Consider the following 26,402-nt stretch of genomic DNA (forward strand, 5'->3'; position numbering starts at 1 on the left):
GCTATAACAGCCTTCTTAACAATATTTATAGCAACGCTTTAGCTTCTAGAGTAGCTTATATTCTCCGTCTAGTAGCTTATATTCTCCGTCTAGTAGCTTCTGCAGGAAGGTTAGTATAAAAAGGTTAATATTAGGACCAGTAGTATTGCTTAGGGTAGTAGGCGTTAGTGGTTTAGTAGGTCTAGAGGGCTTTTATAGGGAGGTTTTTGGGTAGGGGTTTGCAGTAGCAATCTGATTTAGTTATTATTTAATCTTCTATATAGCTGCTACCATATTATAAATATTATTATAGTTATGGCTAGCAGCTACGTGACTAAGGCGATAAGTAACTTTTTTAAGGAGATCTTTCTGGTCTTTAGTATCGTCTTAGGTAAGGGCTCCGGTATATTCCTGGAATTTAATATAAAACTTATTAAATAATTTGGTAGGGCTTATCTTTAGGGCACATAGTTTAGCTTAGTTGGTGGCTAGTAGGTTATAGTTGCGGTATATTAGGTTAAGATCATTAAGGACTTCTTAGTGGGACTGCCACTTCTAGGGGCTATTAGTCTCCTATTGGGTAAAGAGTCTGTTAAATAGTGTACCCTTTATTCGCCTAATAATGTAGCCAATCTTAGTGTCTTCTATAGGAAAAAGGCAGGCGCTCTAAGTTAGTTTCTCGCGGATTTACATCTTCTAGTGGCTGTATTCTTTGCGGTCTCTCTAGAAAACTAGGGGATTAGGGTAATATGCATTAGACCCTATAGTAGCAGCTTAGGTTTAGTCGTTATAGCTTTCGTCGTCGCTTTAGTAGGGGTTCCCGTTAGGTAAGGCTGCTTAGCGCTAACCCTCCGTTAAGCGTCGAGTAGGTAAAGTTGCCGGGGGCGTAGAGACTTAAGTAGCGTTATATGCAGTAGAGAGGTATCTAGCGTTATTATAAATGTGCTTATTAAGCTAAGATTATAGGTATTTAATTATGCCTTCTCTTTTAGTAACCGTAGCAATAAGTATAATCTTAGCCTTCTTTAACTATTAAACGTCGCGTTTAGACACGCGGAGGTTATCTTTAGTTTCTTAATACGTGTTATTAGCGAGCGCCTCGCGAGCTTATAGGTCTTGGATAATATTGCGATCTTAGGTAGTACGCATCTCGGCTTATATAAGCTTTAGGTAGTAGTTCTATAGAAGGCGGTAGTATTTGTTAGGTTCTTATACTACCATTTTTACGAACGTCTTGGCGTCTCGTATTTCGATTTTAATAGGTAGTAGCCCTTCCGCTTACTTATCCGTAGTTATATAGTTAATAAAAGATAAAACATTATTGGTGTCCATCTCCTTAGGGGTTAAGGCTAGGGCTAATAAATCAAATTCTCCTAGGATTAATTGGCGTCATAGGTTAAATATAGGTATTAAATTGTTCTTTAGGTTTAACATAGTAGCTAGTAAGGAATATCGTCTTACTATTATGGGTTCCTTGGAAGTATAAAGTGAGGTAACTTATAGGCACGCTACTTTTGGCAGCGCCTATAGTATTACAGAGACGTAGAATTGGTCATAGGCTAGGTGTCAGTGGTAAAAAGGCGCAACGTAATGTCACGGGACGGGGCAGTGGCTACAAGACGTATGTATTCGAGGAGTCTATAAGACGTTGCGCGATCGATCGTAAGGGTCGAGGGCGTAAGGAGGTGATATACCTACGCGTAGCTGACATAAGCTATACGCGAGGTGTACGCGAGAGCACGGGGCTCTCCTATAGAGGCCCCTGCGGTGGGGTTCCGTAACACTATAAGAGCAGTTAACTAAGTAAACTCTAATTAAGTTTAATAGAGGCTTAATTATATAAAAGGGCAACCTAATTAAGCTAACTTAGGAATGCTAAACTTAAAACCTAAAGCCTATTATAGTAAAGCCTACGGACCTTACTAGTTCCTATAAAGAGACCCGTAAGACCGTAAATATAAAGGACTAATACACTATATAGCGTGCAAGAGGCGCCTATATTGCCATAGTCTGTTAACCTAAATCTGCCTATAATTTATCCTTTACGGCCTAGGTAACAGACCTATAAGAGAAAAATATTAAATAGCTTAATAAGCGTATTTAGTGGCAAATTAACAATGCAGTAAGGGGACTTACTTTTATACTACTAGACCTGAATTTCCTTAGCCTACTAGTATTTACGGATACCTTCTTTACTAATAATAAAGACCTATTATTATAAATCGGCTTTATAATTGTACTTATAGACCGCAATTAGAATATAAATATACTAACGTGATCTACAAGCTAGTGGCCCAGTACAAACGAGTGGCCCACTTTAAAACCCCACCAAAAAAACCAAAGATCGTTCTTTAATATCTTAACAACCGCTTAATAATAAATTATGAAAATTTAAAATTAGACTCTTTTACCTATTTTAAGACCCCTATTAAAGTTTTAAAGTAATTTAATAAGTGGTTTTTAAGATATAATAATTAGGCTTAAATTTAAAAGCTAAATCTTAATATAGTAATAATAGCTTAACTAATTACCCTAAAACTTTAATAGAGGTCTTTAAATAAGTATAAAAGTCTAATTATAAATTTTTATAATTTATTATTAAGCCGTTGTTAAGATATTAAAGAACGATTTTTGGGTTTTTTGGTGAGTTTTTGGGGTGGGCCACTCGCTTATGTGGGCCACTAGCTTGTAGATCACGTTATACTAGTCTTTAATTAAGTGCAAATAAGTAACCTGTAGTATACTAGCTTCTAAACTATATATACTAGCTTATAGATTTAATATAGCAGCCGTAATTAAATTAACGGTTTAGAAGATTCTATAACTAGAGCAGTTACCCCTAGTTTTATATACTAATTTAAAGTCCCTTTATAACTGCCTAGTTAAACTAGGTATAATATAAGAGAAGAGGCTTATAGTCGACCTAATATGCTTATATCAGGCCTATAAACAACGTAAGATTACGGAGGTTAAATAGATTAGCAGTGGAGATAACCTAGTAGACGCCATAACTAAGGCAAAGCCGTATTAAGCCCTTAAAACCCTAATTAACACGAATAAACTTAACCTAAAAGTTATAGAATGGGTATAATGGGACTAACGAAGTACCTACGGTACGCCTACGGCCAGTTAGAAGGCCGTACGGCTCATTATACGGCCTATTCTACGGACTATAAGCTGTTAGGTGGAAAACGGTGGAAAGCTGCAATGGAACTTAGTGGACTTATATAACCTGCCGAATTCTGCTATATTCTGCCAGGGTAGTTAAATTAATTAATTACGATTTTCCATCCCCGGGATAGAAAATCGCCATTAGCTCGCTTAGCACTAGCGCCTTAGTAGCCCTTAAGATCTGATTTACGGCTCGTCTACTACCTGTCAAAAGGCCGTATGGTTTATTTTACGGACCGTAAGTAGAACTTACTGTTAATAATAAACTAATATTGCTTATATAAGCGTTCTATAAGAACCCTAGAAGAACCCTACGGCTTTACGCGGTATATTAAATGGTATTAGCTAGTGTATTAGGTAACGTATTACCTAGTATATTAGGTAACGTATTACCTAGTATATTAGGTAACGTATTACCTAGTATATCAGGTAACGTATTACCTAGTATATTAGGTAACGTATTACCTAGTATATTAGGTAACGTATTACCTAGTATATTAGGTAATATATCACCTAGTATATTAGGTAACGTATTAGAATATAAGCCGGAACGTAGACATTCCGGAACTATAGTCTTCCAGGTATATAGAGACTCGATCCCCCGCAGATAGACATTATCAATTGCATTAAGTTCATCCACTTCACTTACTTCACTATAACGTTCACCCTGTTGTCCTCCGACCTCCGCTTACCTAAATTAACAGGTTATAAGCCCGGCTGCTCTAACCTCAACCAAATCTCGATCAATTTTCGACTAAAACGCCAAAATCTGACCTCGACCAAATATCAATCAATTGTTGACCAATTTTTTAATTAAATCTGAACTAGATCTTAAGTCAATTTCATCTCTATTTCACTTTCACTTGAATTTCATTTTAGTTAAATCTTAATTAAATCTTATCTAAATCTTGTTTTTTTTTTTTTTATTTTTTTTTATATATATCCGATTGTATTATACTACGTATAATACTGCGTATACAGCCTCTAGGCTATGGCGCTATAGTTCTATATACATAAATCCTTTCTAGGCAGCTTAATATGTACTAGTAGCTATATCCTAGTAGTTTATAAACTCCTAAACTAGGAGTTTATAGTTCCTTAGTAATCCCTAAGTTCCTATAACTACTAGGGAATAAGAAAACAGTAGGAAAAACTATGAAATCCTAATACCTGTCCCTGTCCTTTTGCAATTTATTCTGTCCTTTTACTCTCTAATATCTTTTTAAGAGCCTAGTAGGAGTTGCCTCCTTCTANAATCCTATCTGTTTTATTCTTCCATAGAATCTTCTTTACGTACTAGTTTAGCTGCTTTAAGAGTCTTACAGTCTTTACTATTAGCAAAGTGTTTTTCTTTATAATTAATATAAAGAGGGGTGGTATGCTGGCAAGGCTTGCCTATTATTATACAGGTAGAACAGGAATAGTCTTTAGATAAATATGCAGCTGTACAGTATCTATAGGCTCTAGTAGAGCACCTGTCTCCTATATGGCCAAATTTTTAGCAGCTTATACACTGCGTAGTAGGAGAGACTTTAAGGTATTTTACTACCTTAGTAGCTGTACCTGCAATTAATATCTCTTTTTGCTTAAGGATTTCTTGTCTTTTTTCTTTGTTCTCTATAGTAAAAACTATAAAGCTAAATCTAGTCTGTAGATTGTGTCTTTTTTTACTAGATAAGATCCATCTAGGTAGTTCTTATATCCTTATAGGATTAAAGGTCTTGATTTCTTCTTTTAGAAGCTTAGAGCCTCCCTCTCCTAGAAAAGGTAGGGTGGGAACCCCATAGGCTATAATTTGAACCCAGGGTTCTAGTTTTTGTTCTCTTTAAAAGGTAAAGCAGTTATACCAAATATCCTTATACTTAACTAGGAAATCTGCATTATACTCTTCTATAGTTATAAGGAGAATATTTTNTTTCCCTTTAGTTCTAGCTATAGACGCTAGCACTGGCTTTTCNACCTNCAGTTTTNATATNAATAGTTNATTGACTTTNTTTCGTATAGAGAAGGTATCTANAGGTTNGTCCTTTTNGTCTATAATTAGGACTAGCTTCCTTTCTTATAGCTGCTTTTTCTTACTTCTAGTAGAAGTAGTACTCCTACTAGAAGNAGAAGGGGTAGGAGATGGTAGTGGTGGGGANGGTAGAGAGGACGAAGTAGGGAGGTCCTTCTTNAGTCTCTCTGNGTAGGTTTCTTTAGTAGAGGCTACCTCCTTACGGAGAGCTCTTACTTCTTCTACTAGTCCTTTTAGGACCTTATTTGCCTTTTCTTTTCTTTTTTTTCTTCTTCTTCTTCTTTTTATGTAAAGGGTTTTTCTCCTAATAGGATACTTCGTGTATAGTACACTAGCTATTTAACTTATTCTTTTATTTTTTTTTTTCTTCTTCTTCTTCTTCCAGCCCTTTATAGGCCTGGGTTAGGCTTTCTAGGGCGAAGCTTAGATGTTGTTCTAGAGAAGGGGAATAGGAAGGGGAATAGGAAGGCATATTAGCCGTACTATCCGTAGTAGTTATTGGTTTTATTGTCTTTTTTGCAGGTTTTTGGTTTTCTTTTTTAGGAGAAGACTAAGGATGTCCTCTTTTTTCTCCTATCCTAAACGGGCTAGGGGAAGGAGAAGGGGGAGAAAAAGTAGATGTAGAATCCTCATTACTTATTTCTATAGGAGGTTTTTTTTTAGACCTATTAGGCCTTGGCATTTTGTATCTTATAGGGGGGTTTCCTAGTTTTTACTACCCTTATACCCTTTCTCCTTACTAATCCTACTAGAAGATTTCTGGGGAGATTAGGCTAAAAGGTAGTAGAAAATCTAGCCTCTATATTCCGTGGTTTTGGTATTTAGTTTTGGTGTTCCTGTCCGTGCCTCGCTTATAAGCTAGGACCACCCCTAAGAAGAATTTTCTGTTAGGGGAAAGGGGGTAAAACGACAAATAAATCCACCTCTAGCTCGCTAGGCAGTAAGAATTGGGTCTTAAAAGTTGGAAAATCGATTGTTTTTGATGGTAAGATGGGTATGCGTAAGTTTTGAAGTGTGGCGCTACCTTTTGGTAAGGTTGCATGTGTGGTGAAAGGTGCCTGAATCTCGTTTAAATCTTAATCGAATCTTGATCGAATCTAAAGTATATCATTTTGATCTATCTGTTCACTTAATTTTATCTATCTATCCAAATCATATCATTCGATTTTACTTGTCCAAATCCTATCATTCGATTCTACTTGTCCAAATCCTATTATTCAATTTTATCTGTTCAATCCTATCGTTCAATTATATTTATCTATTCGCAGATAAAATGTTAGACAAAATCTCAATCGAAAAGCTTATTGGGCAATCCAACTACGAAGTCTGGAGCCTTCGGGTCCAATTACTTCTCGTAAAAGGATTGCTTAGTAATACTATAGAAGAAGGAGTCACCCTAAAAGGGGAAATTGACTAAAAAGCCTTAGCTAATATAAGGCTAATAATTGAGGATGGACCTCTCTTGCAAATACAGTACTCCAAAACAGCTCTGAAAGCATAGAAACTGTTAAAAAATCTCTACAGCCCAAAAGGGTTTAGCTCGGAATTCTTAATCTGCAAAAAGCTTTTTAAGACCACCTTATCTAAATACTCTTCTATGGAGGAGTATTTAAATAAAGTAAAGCAACTTACCAACCAATTAAAAGCCAAAGGCATAGAATTGCTAAGTTAGGTAATTGTTGCTTGGGTTTTAAATAACCTAACTAGTCCTTACGAGGGATTCGTTATAATAGTTACCTAATCTTATAGAACCAATTCTAGTACTATCAACTTAGAAAACCTGTTTTCTAACTTATTGGACGAATCTAGAAGATAGGTATCTAAAGATTAGGAAATAGCCTTGGTTATAGGGTCTAGATAATGTAAGAAGTGTAGAACAACTACGCATTTTATAAAGGACTGTTTTTATCTATTTTTCCTAAAAAGGCCCTAAAAGGCTTCAAAACTAAGCACCAATATGAGCCAAAACCTCAAGAAGCTCTCGTGTCTATAAATACTAGTAATAGCTATCCTAGTAATGTAGAAGATGATTTCGAAATCGATCTTGATCTAATGGATACCAAAGAGGTACTTATTACTAATTAAACCCCTAATTAAAATGGAGCTAATTTTGTATTAGACTTAGGAGCTACTAAGCATCTAATAACCAAAAAGGAATACTTTACAAGCTATAAAGATTCCTATAGGAAAATTGGTTGGGGAACTGATGCATTAATTAATTATATTGGAATTGAAAATGTTAAATTAGGAAATAAAGGAAACAAAATTGTATTAGAAAACTGCAGATATACACCCAATTTTCAATACAATCTTATCTCTGTTAGTAAGCTAGATCAGCTTAGCTATAAAATTGTAGTTAAGGGTGGTTAAGCCTATATATACAAAAATAAACAACTACTTATCTTAGCTATGGGAAGAAACTCCCTGTACTATATAAATATAGCACAAAACAATCTGCCTAGTGAAAAGACTAAGAAGGTTAAAAGCAAGTAAATAAATAAAATTGAGCCAACAAACAAAATTAATTTGCTTAAATAAACAGATAAAATTAAACTTTGGCACCAAAGAATGGGCTATATAAATCCTATTTTACTACAAAAGACTCTAGGTCTTTAATTAAATATTATATTTAACAAATACGAAATTTGTATAAAATTAAAGCTAACAAGTTAGCAAAATAAAGAAATTATACTAAAAGCAAAAGTTTACCTAAAAAAGGTAGTAACTAACTTATATAGACCAATATCCCCTAAAACTATAAATGGTGAAAGATATATCATTTTCTTCCTAGACTTAGCTACTAGATATTTAGAATTCAAATTACTGAAATCTAAATCAGAAGCCTATAAAGCTTTTATAGAATTTAAAAATCGGGCTAAAAATCCATTAAAAAGGAATATATAATACCTGAAATTAGATTAGGGGGGTGAATTTATAAACAAAAGGTTTAAAGGAGCCTGCTTTACATACGGTATTGTTTAGTAATATTCGGCTGCTTATACCCACAAATAAAATAGGTTAATAGAACGAATAAATCGAACAATACTAGAAAAGGTATACTGTATTTTATTCACTGCAAAACTACTAAAGAACCTTTAGGGGAAAGCAGTAAGCACAGTAGTTTACCTATACAATAGGACTCCACATAGTTAATTGCAATTTAAAACGCCTTATAAAGCACTTTATAATACAAAACCAGATATTACAAATATTAAAGTATTTAGATTAATTGCGTATTATAAAAATTAAGCTAAAGGACTTAAAAAAACTAGAGCCTAGAGCTAAAAAGGCGATATTACTTAGTTTTAGAAATAATCTTTACAGATTATATGATATAGATTTAAAAAGGCTTACTTGGGCTAGAGATATCAAAATACTGGAAAACCAGTTTTATAATTTTAATACTAGCAAAGAAGCCGACCTAGAAGTCAACAAAGAAAGTCTATTTAATTTAAACCAAAGTAAACAGATAAATAAACAAAATTAAGCTATCAAATAAAATCGAGCTATTAAACAAAATTAATCTATTAAACAAAATCAATCTACCAGACAAAATCAATCTGTTAGACAAAATTAAACCAGATAAAATTAAATATTAAGGATAAATTAATCTATTGAATTAGAGGATAATGATATAGACGAACTAGCTCTTCTAGGAACCAATCAAAATAAACTAAAGTCCTATAGAGAAGCTATAAAATCGCCTAATTGGCCAAATTGGTAAATAGCGATGGGTGTAAAAATTGATTAACTTAAAAAACAAAAGACCTAAAATATCGTTAATCTACCACCCAATAGAAATGCTCTAAAAACTTAATAAGTGTATAAGATTAAAACAGATTAAAATAATAATAAATTCAATTTACCGCCCGTCCCGGTCCCCCTAGTGGGTCTACGCAGGCTAATACCTTCTATAGGAAAAACTCTATCTTAGAGAAAACCCGATCGCGGGCCGCGCTGGAGAGACGACGGCGTTCCGATATCGGGGCGCCGGCGACTCGCCTTCTACCTGGCTTAAAGTCTGCATATTAAGCCAACTAACCGCGCTTCGCGGACGATCTCACACTGCCCCTTCTTCCCTTATCCTTTTACCCATATCCTTTTACCTATATTCTTTTACCAGTCCTCTAAGCTTTAAAAGGGCTAGTATCCCCTTATATCCTCTACATCTATTGCCTTTATAGCCCGGAACTAGGCTAAAGTACCTAACTGTATTAGCCACTTTACAGCTACTTAAGCACTTCTTTTATTGTTTAAGACGTCTTAGAGGTATTTAGAGGCACATTATACTATAAGGTCCGCCCTTTGGTATTATAGACATTGGAATAGTATATAGTGTACTATCTGCCTTATCCAACCACATTCGCACCGTGGGAGAATTTCTGGTACACCAATAGATGCAAGCTATACGTTAAGCCCTATTACCTCTATACGAAGGAGAAATAGTACTATAGCCTCTGCTTTTATTAGATCTTTATATAATGGGATTATAAGTTTCCCCCATAGGGTCTTCCACGTAGTTTCTGTGCGGTTTTTGGCCTTTGCCTGCCACCGTCGGCGCCATTCTAGGTCTACCCATTTCACGATAAGGGTAATTTCCCGCCAGCGGTGCTGGTGGCCTCCTATGCGGTAGCGGCGTTCCGTCTACGCTCTACCGGCGCTCCGCTAGCTATGCCTATAGGGGTTCATTACAGCTTCCTACTCTACACAGTCCTTCTAGTGTGCAAGAAACCCCTATATTTTATTCTTATAGTCCTTTACGCGGTCCCTAAGCACTTCTAGTAGTACTAGTGGCCGTCTTATTTTCCGCCGGCGCTTTATTAGTGTTTTCTAGATACCCTTAAGTACCTCTACTAATTCCTTTTCTACCCTATCAAAAGCTGTCTTAGCAGCTCTTTAGAGGGCTATCATTTTAATATAGAGTTGGATTGGGGGAATGGCCGCTTCCTTCTCGATTGCAGCTATTAGTATTCGCCGGTATACTCCTATAACCCTACGGAGGCATTAATTCTAGACTTTCTATAGCAGTTTAAGCAAGCTTTTCGCTAGCATTCCGCCGTCGTCCTATACTCCCCACACTTGGGCGCTATACAGCATCGCTGGTCGGACGGTGGCTGTGTATAGGAGGCGCGAGCGGCGCATTGATAGGCCCCATGTAGACGTAGTGATTCTTAACATCGCTTCAAAGGCTGCTAATCCTTTAGTTACTGCCTTCTTAATCTATTCTTTCCACTAAAGCTTAGGGTCCACCCAAATCCCTAGGATTCGCATGCTGGTTTTCTAGGGAGCTATCTCGCAGCCGGCGATACGCACGGTGGACGCAAGGTCTGCAGTGGCGTGGCGCCGTCGCCTTGTAAAGTGCATAAGCTAGTACCTTTTAGGGGCGAACGCCGCGCCGTGTCGGTTTGCCTATACAGTATAGTAGTTATAGGCGGCTTCTAATCGTTGATAGTTCTCTACCGCGGAGTCCCCCCAGATAATAAGATTTATGTCGTCTATAAAGCCAAACCCCAGCGTGCCGCTATTAGGACTCTAGAATTTCTCTAAAAGTTCTAATATAAAAAATAGAAACAGAATTAGCAATAAGGGAGACCTCTAGGGGATGCCTGTCTATATCTAAATCCAATTGCTCTTATATTCTATAAACTTAATGCAGGTCTTATATACTATTAGGAAGCTTTATATAAAGTCTATAAGCCACTTTAAAAAGCCCTTTCTTTTTAGAATATAGAGGAGCCTTTTATAGGACACGTTATTAAATACTCCTGCTAGGTCTAGGCTTAGCATTAACACCACACACCTACGGCGCGTTCGCCACGCTATCTGTATATAAGAGCTAAATAGTCCTACTACTAATAGTATAGATCGCTTGCGCCTTACTCCCATCTAGTTCCAAGGGAGTAGACTATGCTCTTCCGCTGCTTCTAATATAATATTAGCTACGTACTTTTCTAAGACTTTTACTAGCGTATTTTTAAGGGCAATTAGTCTATAGCTACTTAGGAGAGAGTAGTCTTTCTTTCCTTTTTTGCGTAATACTATAGTTATAGATTCTTTAAGACTTTCTGGTATTGTTCCATTAGTAAAGCAGTAGCTAGCTACTTCTACTAAGTCTTTTATAATAACTAGGGCAACTACTTTAAGAACTTCATTTAGTATACCATCTAGCCCTAAGGCTTTTCTATTTAGAAGGCTCCTAATTAGCTTGCCGATTTCTTCTATTAAGATAATAGGGCTAATATTAAGTGCTCTTTATTCCATTATTGCCTCTATCTTAATATCACTAAGGTCCACTATTCCAGTCTTAGGAAAGAATTTAGCTGTAAGGATGTCTGCTTTTATAGTATTATTATCTATTAAGGGGTCCTCGATAGACCTCCTAAGGTCTAGTAAATAGGGGTCCGCCTTTATTATACTTACTTTTTTACTCCATTTTAATAGGATCTAAAGTCCTTTATTATAGGGTTTTAATTAATCCTTAGTAAGTTTATAAATAAAGCGCCTCTAGTTATTATAACTAACTCTCCTAGTTTCTTTCTAGAGTTAATTACTTAGTATTAGGTATCTTTACAAGTCTTAGGGGTCGTTATAGTCCTAGTACTATCGCCGCGCCTAGTAGGCGCTAGCGTGGAGCTATATAGCATTTAATAACCATTCTTAGCGGGCCTACTAGCTAGGTTATACTTACGGGCAGTATTCTTTAAGTGCTTATTTAATCCCTTCCTAAAGGGCTTAAAGGGGGTCTTTAGATGTAGCCTAGTTAAGCCCCTAGATGCTTTAGAGGAGGCCCTATATAAGTCTAGTTTTTTAATAGTAAGGCGCCGGCGTTTCGCTGGCGAACAGCCGGCGTTATTAATTTAGATATAGATGGGTATATAGTCTCTTATAAGGGCCTATTCCTTAACTATACTACAGAAGTTAACTCTTCTATATAGATTTGGAGATATAAATATAAGGTTAATTATACTCTCCTATTGCCCTCTTTTCCATATAGGCTCTCCTTTTAGTATAGCGAGTATAAGACCTTTGGCTTCGGTTTCGGCCAGCAGGCATTCCGCCTATTCTTCGCTAGCTATATACTTTCCGCCCTACCTTAGGTAGTAGGCATTAAAGTCGCCTATAAGTACGATTTCTCCCTTAGCTTCCTTAATAGCCGTTTTAACCTCCGGCCATGTCCTAATCTAAGGGCCATCTTCGCGCAGGTTATAGACGTTAATAATTATAATCTCTAGCCCCTCTAGGCGCACCCAGAGGGCTATAATAAAGGGGCCGTACTGTCTACGCTTCTAGTACGCGGCATTAATATTCCAGCTAATTATAAAGCAGACTTTTATTATAGGGAGGGCGTTATATATAAGTATGAATCCCCTAGGGCAGTATATTAATTTAGTATACCTATTAAATACCGGCTCCTAGACTGCAAGGACCTAATAGTCCACCAGTATAACGCTGTTAAAGAAGGGGCGACACACCCCTTAATTTGCATTTCCGCAGTTATACTAAATAATTATACACTTATTTATTTAGGGTGGGTATAGGCTCATCCATGTCTATATCCTGCTCCTCTTTATTTTCACTAGTTACTATTATTACTCTATTAGCACGCAGCCGGAGCCTTAATTGCGATCTATCTCTACTTACTTTATTAATAAAAGATAGTTTACCTGGTCCCCGTTTAAGTGGTTATTCTTAAATCCCTAATAGTTCTCATCCTTTTTTTTTATTAGTAATGATTATAAAGTTTCCTAGTATTAGGGGTGGGTGTAATATTATTTCTATGGCTTCTTATATACAGAGCAACTGCGTTAAAAGGGCCATTCTTTTTATTTAGATACCCTTAAGGTAGCTTTAGAAAGTCCTACACTCCTTTCTTTGCCATACTTTATAGGCTTTACCGCGATTAACGCAGGATACCCTTTCTTTAGGGCAATCTGTAGTGCTATATAGCCCTATACATTATCCGCATTTTATTTATTTTCTACATACGCTTTATATATATCCCTATTAATTATATCTATAGCATTGCTTTATAATTAGGCTATTCTTAAATAGCCTAGTCTTAAAAAGCTAAGATTTAACAACTATCCCGCTTTTTATAATTTTATACTAAATTGCTTAGGTTAGGACGCCAATTATAAGTATTCCTCTAGTCTTCTTAGGTTCTCTTTAGGTACTACTAGGGCTTTCTTAGCGTTTCGCCTACGCTTTAGGGTCGTATAGCTATTAGATCCAGCTAATAGCTACTCTAGGCATAAGGCGCTTTATAGCTTCGCAGATAGATTAGGTTAATTCTAAGTTATCTACATTCCTTCCGCTATTAATTAGGGTCTTAAGTAGGACCCTAGGTACTTCTAAAAGGTAGTCTTTTCTTAGTATTTTAAGTCCTAGCGTATCTAGTCCGTTTAAGATTTAATCCTTTATTATTTAGGAGGGGACATAAACGTCTATATCCCCGCTATTAAGGGTACGTACGGCATATGCGCTTAGTATTATTCTCTAAATATTCTTAAGAAGCTCCCCTAGTTCGTGGCCCTGGGGCTCCTTAAGCCGGACGCGTACGGTCGCTCTCTGTGGTGCCGCAACTACGTTTACTATGCGGGCCGCTTACGCAGCGACGGCTGCCTAGGTCTGGCCCTATACCAAAGGAACTCCTAGACCTAGGGGTCCTCCTTTACACATTTCCTTTTAGATTTTTGTAATGCTAGCTTTAATCTAGTTAAGCTAGGCCTTAATCTTCTTCTCTTAGGTTATCTGACGCGTTAAGAGGGTTTTAACGCGTTGTATTACCTCTTAAACAGCAACAAGTATCTAGTATTATAGGGTTTCTTCCTCCTCTTTTATAAGATCGTCTTTAATTTATCCAAGTGTTTCCTTTAGTTTTTACCATTACTGGTTAAGCTGGCAGCTGTCCTTTCCGTATTATTGCCCGCCTGGTTTATAGTTTAGCTCCCTCGCATCGCGATTTTCGTGGCTCCAGCGGGAAGCTTACGCCCCTCCGTCGTCCCCTATGCTACAGATGGAGGCGACGTGGTTTTATGGGGTCTCTCGGTGCGGGGAATGGGATTCCGATATCGGATTGCTTTATTAAGTAGTTTTTAGGCTGGTTTCGCTGCTGTTACGGCTTTAAGCAGGAAGAATAAACTAAAAGATAATACTATAATAAGTTATAGTAAAAGTAGAAATATAACTAATTTAAAAAGGAATAGATTAAAATAACTAAATAATTAAATATAAAGCTAGATGGGTAGTAAAAGGCTTTAGTTAGCAATATGGCATAGATTATAAAGAAACCTTCGCAAATACTTGCCGCCCAGAAGTGTATAAAATGCTACTATATTTAGCAGCTTACCATAATTAGGAAATAGTATAATGGGACTTTAAAAATGCGTTTACGCATGCTAATATAGACAAAGAGCTATATGTAGAATAACCAGAAGGTGTTACTGTAATACNNAATAAGGTATATAAATTNAATAAAGCTNTATATNGCCTAAAACAATNACNAANAATATGGTATAACCACCTAGCAAATAACCTTAAAAAAGAAGGATTTTATCCTATCTTTGCAGATCAGGCAGTATTTAAAAATAATACACTAGGCATTATAATAATCTACTATATAGACGATCTATTAGTATTTGGCCGAAATATTAAATAAATAAATAAAATCCAAACAAAACTAGGTAAAGACCTAGAATTGATAAATTTAGGACCAGTTTCCTATTTCCTAAATATAGAAATTACTTTTTTTTTTTTTTTTTTTTTTTAATATCCGTTGTATTATACTACGTACAATACTGCGCAATGCAAGCCTCTGGGCTATGGCGCTATAGTTCTATATACATGAATCCTTTTCTAGGCAGCTTAACATGTACTAGTAGCTATGTCCTAATAGTTTATAAACCCCTAAGGGTTTATAGCTCCTTAGTAAGATACTAAGTTGCTACAACTACTAGGGAATGAGAAAACTGTAGGGAAAAAACTATAGGAAATCCTAACGCCTGTCCCTGTCCTTTTGTAATTTAATTTCTTTTCTTTTGCTCTCTATTATCTTTTCCAAGAGCCTAGTAGGGGTTACCCCCTTCTAGAATCCTATCTGTTTTATTCATTGTACTAGTTTAGCGCTCTAAGATTCTCGCAGTCTTTACTATTAGCAAAGTGTTCTTCCTTACAATTAATGCAAAGAGGGGTAGTGTGCTTGCAAGGCCTGCCTGATTATTAAAACAGATAGGACAGCAGTGGGTCTTTAGATAAATGTGGCAGCCGCACAGAATCTACAGGCTCTAGTAGAGCATCTGTCTCCTATATGGCCAAATTTTTGGCAAGCTAGTGGCAACTGCGTAGTAGAGAGACTTCGAGGTATTTTTTACTACCTTAGTTAGCTGTACCTGCAATTGAGATCTCTTTTTGGCTTTAAGGATTTCTTGTCTTTTTTTCCTCGTTCTCTATAAGTAAAAAACTATAGAGCCAAATCTAGTCTGCGGATCATGTCTTTTGTACACTAGATGCAGAATCCATCTAGGTAGCCCTTGTATCTTTATAAGGATTAAAGGTCTCAATTTCTTCTTTTAGAAGCTTAGGAGCCTCCCTCTCCTAGGAAAAGGTAGGGTGGGAACCCCATGGGCTATAATTTGAACCCAGGGGCTCCAGTTTTTGTTCTCTTTGAAAGGTAAAGCAGTTACGCCAGATATCCTTATATTTGACTAGGGAAATCCGCAATTATACTCTTCTGTAGTTGTAAGGAGAATATTTTGTTTTCCTTTGGTTCTAGCTATAGACGCTAGTACTGGCTTTTCTACTTGCAGTTTTGATGCAAATAGTTTGATTGACTTTGTTTCGTATAGGAGAAGGTATTTAGCGGTTGGTCCTTTTCGTCTGTTAATTAGGACTAGCTTCCTTTCTTGTAGCTGCTTTTTCTTACTTCTAGTAGAAGTAGAACTCCTACTAGAAGAAGAGAAGGGGGTAGAAGGTTGGTGGTGGGTGGAATGATAATGAGGGAGGGTAGGGAGGACGAAGAAGGGAGGTCCTTCTTTAGCCTCTCTGCGTAAGTTTCCTTAGTTAGGAGCTACCTCCTTACGGAGAGCCTGTACCTTCTTCTACTAGTCCCCTTAGGACATCTTTTGCTTTTCTTTTCCTTGTATAAAGGGGTTCTCCTGCTAGGATACTCCGTGTGTAGTCCTCTAGCTGTTAACTTGTTCTTTTTCTTCTTTTTCTTCTTCTTCTAGCCCTTTATAGGCCTGAGTTAGGCTTTCTAGAGCTTTTTGTAGGTGTTGTTTTGGAGAAAGGGAGGGAAAAGGTAATGCTAGGTATACTATCCGTAGTTAATCATTGGGTTTTGTTATCTTTTTGCAGGTTTTGGTTTTGGTTTTCATTTTCAGGAGAAGACTGAGGATGTCCTCTTTTTTCTCCTGCCTTAAATAGGCCAGAAGAAGAAGAAGAGGGAGGAGAAAAAGTAAACGGGTATATCAGACTGATGATCACTTATTTCTAAAGGAGGCTTTTTTTTTTGCCTATTTGACTTTGGCATTTTATAGGGGGGTTTCCTAGTTTATACTATCCTTGTACCCTTTCTCCTTACTAATCTTACTAGAAGATTTCTGGGGAAAATTAGGCTAAAAGGTAGTAGAAAANCTAGCCCCTATTTTGTAGTTTTGGTATTNGTGGTAGTAGTAGTAGTTTTGGTGTTCCTGTCTGTGCCTCGCTTACAAGCTAGGGCCACCCTTAGGAAAATTTTCTGTTGAGGGAAAGGGGGTAAGACGACGACTAAATCCACCTCTAGCTCGCTAGGCGGTAGGAATTAGGTCTTGAAAGTTAGAAAATTGATTGTTCTTAATAGTAAGATGGGTATGCGTAAGTTTTGGAGTGTGGCGCTACCTTTTAGTAAGGTTGCATGTGCGGTGAAGGGTTGATAGAAATTACTAGAGATTATAAAAATAAGGTTATAAAATTAAACTAAAAGAAATACACCTAAAATATCTTATAAAGGTTTAATAAATAAAATCTAAATCTAGTATCTACCCCTGGAATTATTGGCTTAAAAATGGAAAAGAATATAGAATAGGCCTCTCCTAAAGATATAAAACAGTATTAATAAGAAGTAGGAAGCCTAATATACTTGTCTACAAAGACTAGGCCTAATATAGCCTACAACGTAAATACCTGCGCAAGATTTATGTTAAATCCAAATAAAATATATTACCAGGCACTAAATCAAATTTAGAAATGTTAATAATAATCTCTAATATTACTTATGTAAGCATTACATAAGAACACCCTAGAAGAACCCTACGGCTTTACGCGGTATATTAAATAGTATCAGCTAGTATATTAACTAGTGTATTAGCTAGTGTATTAACTAGTATATTAGATAGTATCAGCTAGTATATCAGCCAGTATATTAGGTAACGTATTAGAATATAAAACGGAACGTAGACGTTCCGGAACTAGGGTCTTCCAGGTATATAGAGACTCGATCCCCCGCAGATAGACATTATTAATTGCATTAAGTTCATCCACTTCACTTACTTCACTACATCGTTTACCCTATCGTCCTCCGACCTCCGCTTACCCAAATTAATAGGTTATAAGCCCGGCTGCTCTAACCTCAACCAAATCTCAATCAATTTTCGACTAAAACGCCAAAATCTGACCTCAAACAAATATCAATTAATTATTAACCAATTTTTTGATTAAATCTGAACCAAATCTTGAGTCAATTTCATCTCCGTTTCACTTTCACTTGAATTTCATTTTAAGTCAAATCTTGTTTAAATTCTATTTAAATCTTGATCGAATCTTGATCGAATCTGAAATTTTACTTGTCCAAATCCTATCATTCAATTTTATCTGTTCAATCCTATCGTTCAATTCTATTTATCTATTCGCAGATAAAATGTCAGACAAAATCTCAATCGAAAAGCTCATTGGGCAATCCAACTACGAAGTCTGGAGCCTTCGGGTCCAATCACTTCTCGTAAAAGGATCGCTTAGTGATGCTATAGAAGAAGGAGTTACCCCAAAAGGGGAAATTAACTAAAAAGCCTTAGCCAATATAAGGCTGACAATTAACGATGGACCTCTCTTGCAAATACAGTATTCCAAAACAGCTCTAAAAGTATTCCTTAGCCGTGTCTACTATGCAGTCCGCTATTACCTTTTTTAAGATCTTACTAAGGGTGTTTTCTAAGGCAATAGGGCGGTAGCTTCCTAGGATTAAGTAATCTACTTTACCTTCTTTTTATAGGACAACCGTCGTTATAGATTTTCCGAGTTATAGGTAGTAGCCTATAGTAAAGTATACTCTAGCTATATCTGCAAGCTAAGGTGCTATAAGTAGTCTATAGGTCTTTAAGGCCTTATTTAGAATCCTATCTAGTCCTAGTACTATATTATTTAAAAGGCGGCTAATAGTTCTAGCCATTTCCTCTATTGTTATATCGCTGTTAACCTATAGGCGAGTTACTAGTGCTTTACCTGTAATATCACTAAGGTCTGCTAGAGCCGGTTAGGGGAAGAACCTTTTTATAAGAATCTTTACCTTCTTATCGTTATTATTAGTGGCCTATAATTACCCTACTCTTTATAGGGGTAGTAGGTATAGATCTTCTACTAGTCGCCCTACCTTTTTCTTTACCTATTTTGCTATAACCTACAAGCCCTTATTATAGGGGAGGCTTAGGTTAAAGGTATACTTATTTATAAATTATTTCCAATTATTCCTTACTTCTTTTTTAGGGTATTCTTTAACTAGTTTCTTATGTCTTTATATCGTCTCTTATCTTTAGGGTTATAGCTACTTAAGTATTTCCTTCTTGCTCGTTATTAGCTAGCTATAAAAACCGCGCATTATGCGGGCTATATATATCGCGTATAGGGGCCCAGTCTTAAGACCAGGCAGTGCTCTTCTAGCCTATTTTTAATTGCTACTTAAATCCTTTCTAGTCTTTAGTTAATTTCCTTAGGGGTAGTTAATAAGCCTCGCTTATTTAGTATTAGGTGGATTTCTACTAGGTCTTAGAGTTATTATTTAACTATATTAAGAAAACTGTCTGCCTTAAGCATCCTTATTACATATCTTTTGCTATTTAGTTACGCCTTAATGCCTAAATCTAGCTATATTTAGATGGGGATATAGTTTAAGGTAAGTGCCTATTCTTTTTTAGGGTTATACCTTTTAAGTCTCTAGTATAGGCCTTCGTCTATAAATATAAGGTTAATTATACTTATAGCGGATCCTTATTACTATATAATTGCTCTAGGGGGGGTAGCTAGCTTAAGGCCCTAGGTATCTATAGCTTTTAATAGGCACTTTACCTATCGTTTAGCAGTAATATAGATACCCCCCCATTGTAGGTAGTAGAGGTTTATATCTCCTAATAGGATAAACTCTATGCCTTTGGTTTTAAGTAAGCTTATTATTAATATAATATTCTCTGTTTATAGGACCCCTTTAACCCTAGGGTTATATATATTAATAATTTATACCAGTCCTCTATATATCTAGATTAACTGCCTACTATAACTATAAGCATAGGCTAATAGTCTTACTAATTATAAAGCATACGCGTATAGCTGCTTTTGGTTTATATAGAAGCTAAAATCCTTAGAGGCAGTATATTAATTATATATAGGTATTATAGTACGGCTCTTATATAGTAAGGATATAGTATTTCTCTAGGTCTAGACTATCTAGTAAGGGCCTTATAAGACGGTGGTTTGTATTACTATAGTTATACTATATAATGGATAGGTGGCGGACCCCTAGCGAGGGTCCTTCACCTCTCCGTTATTCCTTACTTCTTCTATTTCTACTTTCTCTAAAATATTTAAAACTTTTATCTCTTATATCTACACCCTAGTTACTACTTATTTTATATAGAACTTTTCATTCCCGTATTTTGTATTCTTACTAGCGCTTCTATATCTAAATCTGTTATTATCTCCAGTTCTTCCCCTATTCTTACTAGTTAGCTATATACCCTTTAAAAGTCGGCTATAAATATTATATTTGCCGCGTTAAGTCTAATTCTTAATTATCCTGGTCTTAAGCTTGCTATAGCTATCTATAAGGGTCTTCCTATAGGGCGTCCTCTCCTTTATATCCCCTGTAACCCTTATATCCCTATATAGTCTAGTAATATCGCATAGCGTCGCTTCTAGCCCGTTAAAGCTTAGGATAGCTAGCCTAGCCCCCTAGTATTAAAGGTAGGAAACGCTAGAAAGGTACCTACGCCCCCCTAGCTTATCGCCTATTATTTCCATTTATATAACCTGTCAATGATAATCTCTAATATTGCTTATGTAAGCGTTATATAAGAACACCCTAGAAGAACCCTACGGCTTTACGCGGTGTATTAGATGGTATTAGCTAGTATATCAACTAGTATATTAGCTAGTATATCAACTAGTATATCAGCTAGTATATCAACTAGTATATTAGATGGTATCAGCTAGTATATTAGCTAGTATATCAGGTAACGTATTACCTAGTATATTAGGTAACGTATCACCTAGTGTATCAGGTAATGTATTACCTAGTGTGTTAGGTAACGTATTACCTAGTATATTAGGTAACGTATTAGAATATAAGTCGGAATGTAGACGTTCCGGAACTAGGGTCTTCTAGGTATATAGAGACTCGATCCCCCGCAGATAGACATTATCAATTGCATTAAGTTCATCCACTTCACTTACTTCACTACATCGTTTACCCTGTCGTCCTCCGACCTCCGCTTACGCAAATTAATATAACCTAGCGTACAGTTATTCCTATAGCTATTAAGCCCTTACCTTCCGTCTCCTATATTTAATATAGTCTTCTCTCTCCTACGCCTTATATATGCTTTAGTGGCAGTTTACGCATTTTATTTAGTCTTAATTTAAGTAGTGTCTTATATTATAGGGGCCTGCGCAGTGGCCGTAGTATACCTATACTGCGTATATGGATTGGGTGTGCCCCTATTATATATAGTAATAGCATTATTCTAGACGGAGTCTGTAGTTATAGAGCCTTACGTTATATATAAGGCTATTTATAATAATACCTTTTTAGATAAGGAGTTTTTATATTCCTAGTATATATATACTAATAATAAGGGAGCTATACGTTTAACCGGCGTTTCCCTAGCAAGTCTCTAGCGACCCTTATATTCTTTTATTATTTTTATTATATACTTAATTTACATTCCCCTATTAAAGCTATTAGATTTAGGTAATCTTAAATTCTAGTATAAGGCGTTCCGTTTATTTTACTATCTTATATATAGTTACTATATTATCCACCTAGCGTCCCTTTTTTACCCTAAGGCTTAGGGGAACCGCTAGGACTTTAACTAGGTAATCTTTATAGAGCACTTTTATGCCAATACGTTCTCCTAGCCTATCCTCTACCCTAACGGCTTATTCCTTTACCTATTAGTCCCTTAAGGTAACTCTAATATCTCCACTCCTAAGGTATTAGACTATAATAGCGTTATAGACCTCTTTACGAATCTCTATAAGGACTTCTATTTCTAATTATCCCTTAAGCCCCTCTACTTTTTTATATTCGGTTATATTATAATTATATACCCAGATATTATCTTTAGGGGGGTAGGTTCCCTATACTATAAACGTATAGCTACAGCGGCCTAGGTGCGGTTTACCGGTAAGGAGGGGTTTTATTTATTTTTAATTTTGCTTAGCTATTAGAGGATTTAATTAAGGGTTTGCTAAAGGGGCGCCTAAGGTTCGCTAGACTAGCAGAGCCATTTTACTAGCTGCATTAGTTCGTTATAGCTAACAGTTACTTCCCTATAACTGCGGATACCAGACACATTTAATAGGCTTTATATTTTATTAAATGCTTTCTTAATAGAGGTCTTTCCGCTTTATAGTGTGGTATTTACCCGTTCTTATTATAGAGGGCTATTGCTAGGCGTGGTTTTAGTAGACGCGCGCAAGTATAAGCCACTATCATTTAACGTATGCCTCCCCTACGATGTATATATCTTAGGAGGATTCTCTAAGTGTTTTTCAGAATTCTTTTAGTTGGTTTTAGTCTTTTTAGGCCGGATGTAGTAAGAGCTCTAAGTTTTTAGTAGTAGTATAAAGGTGGAATATAGAGCTATATAAACCCCTAAGCACCTACTATTAAACTGCGACCTATATAGAGGAGAGAGAAAAGAGATACAAAGGCAACTAGGATCTTCTTTCTCTTTAAAGAAACTATTTTATATAAGGAAAGGAAGAGAGGCGCTTTTTCTATTTCTAGATAGAATAGAAATAGCTAAGAAAGTAGCTAATAATAGCAGAATCCTTAAGAGGAAGTAATTCCTACTAGGCTTCTAGTAGATAGATATTAAAGAGTAAAAGAATAGAAATAAGGTATAAATAGGATAGGGGTAGGTATTAGGGTTTCGTAATTTTATAATTTCTTATAGTCTCCTCCACCGTTTTTAAACCACCTACTACTTTACTAGGGAGTGGTAAACCCCTAATTTAGAGGTTTATAAACTATTAGGATATAGCTACTAGTATATATTAAGCTGCCTAAAGGGATATATATATATATATATAGAACTATAGCGTTATAGCCTAGAGGCTGTATGTGTAGTATTATATATTAATTATAAACTCTAATATTGCTTATATAAGCGTTATATAAGAACCCTAAAAGAACCCTATAGCTTTACGTGGTATATTAGATAGTATTAGCTAGTATATTAACTAGTATATTAGGTAACGTATTAGAATACGAGCCGGAATATAGACTTTCCGGAACTAGGGTCTTCCAGGTATATAGAGACTCGATCCCCTGTAGATAGACATTATTAATTATATTAAGTTTATCCACTTTACTTACTTCACTACATTGTTTACCCTATCGTCCTCCAACCTCCGCTTACCTAAATTAATATTATACGTAGTATAATATAATGGATATTTAAAAAAAAATATATAAAATCTTCTCAAAAGCGGGCCCCTACGCGCGACACGCATAGTCCGCACAATGCGCGGTTCTCGTCGCCAGCCAACGACGAGCAAGAAGAAAATACATAAGCAGCCACGATCCTAAAGACGAGAGACATTATAAAGACACAAGAAACCAGCTAAAGAATACCCTAAAAAAAGAAGTAAGGAATAGCTGGAGACGGTTCATAAATAAGCATACTACTAACCTAAGCCTCCCCCATAACAAAGGTCTTTAGAGGATAGCAAAATAGGCAAAGAGAAAGGCAGGACGTCTAGTAGAAGACCTATATCTTCCGCCCCTGCGAAGACCAGGTGAATTACTGGCCACAAGTAATAATAATAAGAAGGCAAAAATCCTTATAGAAAGATTTTCCCCCTAACTAGCTTTAGTAGACCTTAGTAATATTACGGGTAAAGCACCGGTGACTTACCTAAGGGTTAACAGTGATATAATAACCGAAGAAATGGCCAAAACTATTAGCCTTCTTTTAAATAATATAGTACTAGGACCAGATAGGATCCTAAATAAAGCCCTAAAGACCTACGGACCACTAATAGCACCTTAGCTTGCGGATGTAGCTAGAGTATACTTTATAATAGGCTACTACCTAAGACTTAGAAAAGCTATAATAACATTTATCCTATATAAAGAAGGTAAAGCAAACTACTTATTTCTAGGGAGCTACCGCCCTATTGCCTTAGAGAATACCCTTAGCAAGATCTTANAAAGGGTAATAGCGGACNATATAGTAGATANGGNNNAGGAANANNCCCTACTACTATAAAGCTAAATAGGGGTAAGAAAGAACCGCTTAACACTATTAGCACTTACGCTACTCGCTACTACTATTAAATCAGCATAGGCGATGCGAAGGGACTTTATAGTATTAATGCTTAGCCTAGATATTAATGGCGCCTATAATAACATACCCTATAAGTGTCTCCTATATATCCTTAGAGCAAAAGGCTTCCTAGAATAGATTATATAATTTATTTAAGGGTTTATAGGCCAAAAAGAAATATTGCTGGTCTTTAGCGGATACCAAAGCCCCCCTATTGTAGTTGCAATAGGAATACTATAAGAATTACCCCTCTCGCCTATACTTTTCCTTTTCTTTATAAGCAACCTACTTAACTCCTTTAAGGAAGGGGCGACCTAGGGGATAGGCTTCGTTAACGATATAAACCTAATTATATATAGGCCAACAGCCGCAAAGAATTGCAGAACGCTAGAGAAAGCTTATAATACCTATATAGAATAGGTAAGACGATATAGAGTCTAATTCTCACTAGAGAAGTACTAGCTAATCCATTTTATAAGAAAACGTAACTAATCTATGGATCTCTAGCATATAATTCGCATCTAAGGCTTTAAGGGTTAGCCGGTTTAGGGCCTAAGAGTATTAGGAGTATAGGTAGATAGTAAGCTCTAGTGGAGCGTATATACGGCCTAAGCGGCCTATAAGGGCTAAGTATAGTACATCGCATTATCTAGGATTGTTAATTCTATATAGGGCCCATGCTTTTAGAGGTTACGCCTACTATATATAGCAGTTATCCGGCCAACTATAACGTATAGGTCCAGTATTTGGGCCATTAGAGAATCTAAAAAAGGCCCCCCTAAATTGCTCCTTAAACTACTCTAAAAGGTCTAAACAGCCTACCTCTAGAGTATAATAGGCGGATATAAGCGAACGGCTACAGCACTGCTTAAGAAGGAAGCTAATATTCCCCCCCTATAACTATATATTAAAGCCGCTGCAATATAAAGGGCGTAAAAGGAACGTAACTCTAATATTATAAAGTATATTAAGACACGCCTAAATAAACTATAGAGGGATCCTAGGGCGCCTTATAGGAGAACAAACTAATAACCCTAAAGTAGGGAAGATATATTAGAGAAACAGGTAAAGAAAGCAAAAGAAGAATAGTGCTGCTTTAGGGCCCAGGCCTATATAGAGGAGAAAGGGAGACGCGTAAGAGGCTAGTAAGGACAATAATAAGAGAGAGAAAAGAGCTAAAGTAAAGTATAAAAGAACGCTAGGAAACTAACTACTGTAATATAATACTAGCTAGACCAATGCTAGAGAAGTATATGGGAGTTAAAGGTACAGAGGTTAACTAAGGTAAGAAGAACCTAAGCCGTAGTATAGTTAACGCTATAGGGGGTAAACACTTTAGGGCTCTAAGAAGGCCTAATAAAGGCAGAAAATATAATAGTAATACTCTTAAGAATAGGAGTAATAGGACTAAAAGACTGGCTCTACTGGGTAGGTGTCCTAGTAGGTAGCCTAAGATATAAATATAGCTGGCTAAGATAGACACTAAAGTATGTAATACTGCTATGCCCCTTACATACTAACTAAGAAGTAATACTCTTAGTAGCTAGTATAAAGAACTATAAGACACTGCTCTTAATATAAAAAGGCCTTAAGGCGGTTACCTAGTGGCTTATTAGCTAAAATGTACTAAACTAGTTCCGGGTTGCAAAGGAAATAATAATAGAAGGCAGGGGGGCGAGCAACGGGTGCCCCCTAATGACTCTATAGCAGTAAAGTAAAGTTTATAATACTAGCGCGTCCGTAGGCTTATTACGGCAGCAGTGGTTCCTAAGGAGGTTAAAAAGTAAGGTAGTAGGAGCACTATAGGTAACTTGTAGGCGCCTCGCAGGCGCCCTATAGGCGAGTCCTAAAAGGCAAAGAGATAAATTACAGGGTTTTCTTAAATAGAGTTTTCTCCCCATATATATATAAGGAGTAGTCCGCGTGGGCCCAATAGGGATCTAAATCGGACGTTAAGCAATGAATTATTATTATATATAAAATCTTAAAGGTCCTATAGTCGTCACTCCTAGTTTACTCTATTACCCTAAGTCCGATTATTTAGCACCTAATATAACCGCGACTATTTTATATATCTATTGTATTATACTATGTATAATACTATATATACAGCCTCTATACTATAGCGCTATGGTTCTATATATATAAATACTTAGATAGACTTATTGGAGCTCTTGCTATACCTGGCCTAAAAAGACTAAAACCAACTAAAAGAACCCTGAAAAACACTTAGAGAATCCCCCTAAGATATATACATCGTAGGGGAGGCATACGTTAAACGACGGTGGTTTGTACTTACGCGCGTCTACCAGAACTATGCCTAGTAATAGCCCTTTATAACAAGAATAGGCGAATACTACACTATAAAGCGGAAAGACCTCTATTAAAAAGGCATCTAATAAAATATAAAGCCTATTAGACGTGTCTAGTATCTATAGTTATGG

The sequence above is a fragment of the Cenococcum geophilum genome (genome assembly GCF_001692895.1).
Source record: "Cenococcum geophilum 1.58 unplaced genomic scaffold K441scaffold_37, whole genome shotgun sequence".
Lineage (NCBI taxonomy): Eukaryota > Fungi > Ascomycota > Dothideomycetes > Gloniales > Gloniaceae > Cenococcum > Cenococcum geophilum.